The sequence below is a fragment of the Alexandromys fortis genome, unplaced genomic scaffold (assembly GCF_014885135.2).
Source record: "Alexandromys fortis isolate MF-2015 unplaced genomic scaffold, M_Fortis_MF-2015_v1.1 scaffold_63, whole genome shotgun sequence".
NCBI lineage: Eukaryota > Metazoa > Chordata > Mammalia > Rodentia > Cricetidae > Alexandromys > Alexandromys fortis.
Window position 1 is genome coordinate 8,558,967 of NW_026067953.1, and position 6,000 is coordinate 8,564,966.

Consider the following 6,000-nt stretch of genomic DNA (forward strand, 5'->3'; position numbering starts at 1 on the left):
TCTCCACTGTCAAGTGACAACAGGACAGAGAAGGCTGGATCAGTCAGAGAAGATGAGTTGTCCACCAAGACTCTGATGAGCTCTGACTGGAGGCCTCTGCACTCACTGGACAGTGTGGACACTGTACTATTCTTCTCTGATGGGAACAGTTTGCAAATATGTGTACTGGACAATGACCCGTTTTGACAGTAATGGTTCTTGTGCAGAATGGACATTGCACGGTATAAAACCAGGGTGTTGTGAAGGGTGACCCATGATCACGGCTAGGGTGTGAAAGAAAGGTTGGCTAGTTCCTTCCACAGCTAAGGAGCAAGCAGTGAACCTATATAAGGAGGACCTTCAAGGGAAGTCATGGAAGCCACTGCCTGTTGAGTGTCTACAAGGTCCCAAGTTCCTTCTAGACTTTACCCTGACTCTCCTGCCTGCAGCAGGTGTTGAGATGCTTCCCATTTCTACAGTTGGAGTACCAGTGGCCCCTGAGTTAAGTGTGTGCCCTGGGCTGACAGTGGCTCACCCTGAAGGCTGTAAGTCCCCACGGCAGAGCTCCACTAGAAATCGCTTGTTTGCTCCTTGGCTGCGCTGTGTCAGAGCATGGGCTAGAGAAGTCTGGGTACAGCGTGTTCCTGAGGTATTTCCGTTTACTGACTGCATTCTGTTTTCTATTCCCCCCAAAATAGCAACCTCATCTGACAAAGGTGTTTTCCCTCTGTCTTTGGGAATCATTTCTGTGTAAAAAAAATTATAGATCACAACTTGATTCTCATTTAGTTTGCCAATTACTATAATCTTTTATATTATATATATACATACATACAAATATATAATGAATTTGTCTACAAGGGAGATTGAGGCAGGAGATTCACAAGTTCAAAGCTAGCCTGAGTAACTTAGGTCCTATCTCTAAATAAAAATCAAAAGGACTTGTGTAGGTCAACGGTAAATTGCCTGTCTAGTATGTGCAAAGCCCTGGGTTCCATCCCTCATGCCACAAAATTACTAAGAAGAAAAAGAGTAAACTTGAACGAACTGAAGATTGCGGTGATGAGCTCTTCAGTTTGGAATCCTACTGAGTGGGATTCACTTCACTCTGAAAAGACCTGCTCCTAATTAATTGTAGCCACAGATAGTGTCGACAAAGGCTAACTACATGTCTTGTGCTTTTAATGTAATGATGCCATTTAACCTTCGCAATGGTTAAATTAGGATAGGCACTCCTAATCCCTTACCTATGAGCCTTCCATAAGAGATGAGGAGAAGGAGGCTTGGGATGTGTCTTCCTCCCGCAACCTCAGTTGTTACACTACAGAGACTAGCAGCTAGACACTAGGAAGGCGCTTTCCTACTCCTCTGACTCACAAGACAATTAGAACTATTCAGATCCAAAGGCACAGCGGGTAGCCTGCTGCTGACCTTGCTGTAGTGTCCCTTGTGTGATGAGTTTGCTGTTTTATTTCCTCTTTTGATTCGTGTACCTGTGATTGAAAACCATGTGGTCCCCAGCATGGTCTAGCTCCCACCACTGATCTGGCCTCACATGGTCTAGCTCCTACCACTGATCCGGCCTCCATGTCAGAACCAACACCACGGCCTCTGAACAGAAATCCTGTGGTCTCTGAGCTGGTCCCTGGCCTGGCAGCCTTCCCTTGTCTATCTGCTTACCCTGGAGGGTCTGGGTTTACTGCCCTCAGCTTAGACTGAGCTCTAGCTTATAGGTCCCAAGAGTCCCTTAGCCAGCAGGGCCAAAGGGCAAAGCAAGGCTTGAGACCATGCACTTTGTTCCCCATTGGCCCCCATGTGCCTGGTTGGCATCATTCCTCTGCTGCTGCTGGGGGCTTCCAAGAACCCTGTCTCTCAGTGTGGCTGACAGCAACAGCCCAGCACCTTGCTGAATTCTTCCGTCGAGAAGCTGAGGTAAGGTATGTATGCCGAGGTGAGCCCATGGTGCCCGCTGCCCTCTGCAAGGCGCACAGGTGACTTGAGGCTTTGGTTATTTCAGGAACAAATCACTTTTTAATTACACAGCCTAGACAGGTCCTTGTGGGCCAGTGGAGAAGGGTACCTCCTGGGGCTGTCTGGCTGTCACCTTGATTTCCACCCCTTCAAGAGGCCACTTAGAAAAGAGAGGAATCATGGGTAATGAAGCTGAAGCAAGGTTGCACTTTTCAGGTAAGGACAGTCACACTGCCCCGGGGGGGGGGGGGGCACCGCAGAGCTGGAGGCAGATGGGGTGCGAGCACGAGGCAGGCAGCAGAGTATGGGGGTCTTCAGTGTGTAGGTGGGCAGAAGCTGGACTCCAGTGGGTATTGGAGGGGGTTGTGCAGACGTGGGCCTTGCAGCTGGGTTGGGTTCAGGACCTGCATGTTCTCCTGCCCCATGGTGAGATGCCTAGGCTCAGGTTTCATTAGCTTCAGGATGGAGGGGACAGTTCCCCACCCTATACAAAGTGCACAAAGAGATGCTGTCCATCTTCGGCACTGAGAGAGACTGCTAGCAAGACAGGGATGAGCTCTTCCGGGACCTGCCCCATCCCAGGTCTGTATATCACCACTTACTCTTCAGACTCTAATGCTGGTGACAGCTGCTGTTTTGCTGAAGAGAAATCACAGCTTGCAATGGGTGCTTGGCTCCAGCTCCTCCATGTGCTGTTCCCACGCTGCCGAGCTCCGTGCGCTGACTCAAGGCTCCCCACTATTCCAAGTCTGAATGAGCAACTGGGGAATCCTCCTCCACATGGCACGTTCTGCAGCATTTGGAGTCACATGGCATGAGCACAGTACAGTGTTTGTAATGGGGATAATATTTTGAAAATAATAGCTGCATATGTTTTTTTTTTTATTATTCCTCTCCAGGAAACAGCACGCCTCAGACTGTTCTGTGGATGGTGGGGGCAGGAGGAGGCCAGTATGTGAGGAAAGTTCTGGTCGGACAGGATGAGAGGGCAGAAAGCCCACCTCTTCTGGACTGTGGTGGATTGCCGGCCAAAGGAAGAGAACAAGAAATAGGGAGGACCGGGAGGCCAGGGTGTATGTCTGTATCTTTCCTCGAGAGGCTGCCGAGTTGCTGAGCTGGGCATGTGCCTGGGAGTCCAGCTCTTCTTTTGCCCATGTGTCTGATCAGATGCCAGAATCCCCAAGAGTCGGGGGCTAAGAAAATAAGACACACCAGGAGGATGCTTATAGCACAAGCACTGGGGCAGCTAGTGACCCCAAGGGCTAGAAGAGCCAGGCATAGCCTGGTCAGCCCAAGAAGCAGCTGAGCCAGCCCTTCTGCAGCGGAAAATGGAGACCACTGAGAAAAACCCCTGGGTCTACGGTCAGCTGCTGTGTATCCATGACCGCCATTGCCTGCTCGTGGCAGGTTGGGGCCTTCAAGAGGGAAGTGGCCTTTGGAGTAATACCACAGTGTCTAGCCACAGGAAACTAAGATGTCTGAATGACACCAGCGAAGTGGACAAAATATCACCAAGTGTAAATACAGGTGTGACTACACCCAATTGTGTGCTGTGAGCCTTTATACAAAATAAAGTGCTCTCAAGGGGGTGGGGGCAGGGCGAGGCTCAAGATCATGACAGAAAAACCCACAGAGACAGCTGACCTGAGCTTGTGGTAGCTCACAGACTTTGGACCGACAGCTAGGGAGCTTGTTCTTTGTGAGGCCTCTAGAAGTGGGATCAGGACCTGACCCTGATGTACGAACTGGTTCTTTGAAACCCATTCCCTATGAGGGGGTCCTTGTGCAGCCTTGATGTAGTGGGAGGGAGCATGGTTCTGCCTCAACTTGATATGTCATGCTTTGTTGATTCCCAAGGGAGACCTTTCCCCATCTGAATGGAGACAGAGGAGTGGATGGGGAAGGAGGGTGTGGGGAGGGAGTGGGAGGAGAGGAGGGAAAGAAAACTCTGATTGGTATGTAAAGTAAAATAAAGAAACAATGGTTTCTTCTTTATGTCCATGTATACTGTGTTAAATTTGTAAACCACCGTGTACCAGTTAACTTAACAAATATTTCCAATGTCTGGCATGTTAGGATGTTTGGAGGGCTGGAGATCTGGTAATGAGTAAGACCTGAACCCAAAGAAGGTCCCTGTCCCTGTATGTCCTTCTTCTAATGGGGGCAGAGCAGGAAGCATGCACACAAACCAGCAGTTTTCTCATGTGGACAGCATTGCTATATTGAAGCTAGATTAAGGTGATAGGATGGAGAGAAGTAGTGGTGGCTATAGAAGCCATGAGGGTGAGAGGAAGCGTCTACCGGAGTGTATTCTCCCCATTCAGGTGAGAAAACCACCGCTCTCATGGGGATGACCCTGGCCCAAGGTCACCTGCATAGCCATCTTTGTTAGTTAGCTCCAGCTTCCAGAGGCTGGGATGGCTAAAAGATTTGCCGCTTTCCTAAGGTCTTAAGAAATGTGTGTGTGTGTGTGTGTGTGTGTGTGTGTGTGTAGCGGGCCCTATGAAATCTGTGTACTCATGTAACTGGGAAGAATTGAAACTTAAGATGATGCGGAGTTGGGTCTCAACTGCAGCTCTGCTCCCTTGCTGTTTTTTCTGAGCCCTGGTAGCCCCCTTAACATTCCTGAAGCTTAGTTTGCCCCTATAAAAGAGGGGTACCTCCTAGGCTTAAGGGGAGGTGTAGAAGTGCTGCAAAGCCGACCCTGGCTGTCCCTTGCCTCCATAGCCTCATCACCGGCTGTCTGCATGCAAATTACGGATCCACTGTTGCCAGCAGCTGGCTCCTAAGGGACGGGGGCCCTGCCTGTTCCCCTCTGTATCCCCAGGGCACAGCATGGGTATGGGTGGGTCAAGAGTCTTGAGAGGCTTACGGGGTCGTGCATGGCGGGGGATAGTGTGAGATGTCGCACCCACAGGGGAGAACAGGGAGTTTGAGCTACACATAGGCTAGAGGGGCCTGTAACTGGCTCTGTGACAGAGAGAGAGGCAGCCTCTGGGAGGGAGAGGCAAGCCAGAACCAAGGATGACAAGGACCGGCCAAGGAGTGAGGGTAACATGCAGTCTACCCAGCTAGGGGAGGGAGAGAGTGGTGGGGGCAGGAGCGGGAGAGCAGGGCTCAGGGCCACAAAACTAAGACCAAGGCCAGGGAAGGAGTCACTGTAGCCAAAGCTAGGTCTGTGTTCAGCATGCTGCCTGAGTACCTTTCTCTGGGGAGAGAGGGAAGAGAGAGGGGAGAAGGATGACACCTGTTCAGGGACCCCAGTGGTAAGGGGGGGCAGGGCTTGGAAAGTGCCCCGCCCCACTATGGGAGAGACGGGTGGCGCCTGACTGACTGTTGGGACAGACACAGCATTGCAGGTGACCCATCACGGGAGCTGTCAGAGGCCCTGTGACCTGAGGTTTGGGCTGTGGCATTAGTGGGGAAGGGTGGCGTATAGTAAGGGGACTAGCCGGGCTGCAGCCACGGGGCAGGACAGATTTCGAGGTGTCCCACAGGGTGTTTAGGGAAGGAAGGAGGAAGAAAGAGTGGCTTGCTGCCAGTGCTCCCACGGGCCCAAGGCTGGCTTTCTACCTCTTCTCCAGCTGCCAGGCCAGGTACCCTGTGGGTGCCACTGTGTATCATGCTCGCTGGTCGCAGGTGGGCGACTCTCACAGGACTGTTGCTGTCGGATTGGAGAGAGCAGTGTACTGTACTGGTCGCTGGAGCTGAAATCAGCAAGGAAGACCCCAGAGAGGAGAGCTGGGCTGGAGATGCGACCCCTGGGATGAGTCTCCCAGTCTGGCCTTGGAGCCCTATTCCTGGGACAAAAGGACATAACCTTATATACAGGCTATCTGCTCTCTGCCTTGTCCTCTGCTGGTCCCAGCATTGTGGCTGTGGTGCGCAGGAATGTGTGTGAAACTTGAGGTGTTTCTACCAAGGTAGAGGGGCCAAGAAAAAAGCCTGGATGGTCTGGGTGTTTTTATTGACTATGATATTGACAGTAACTTTGACAATGGCCCTTGCACTCTGCACCTACTTGTAAATGGGAGTTCCCAATGATATATA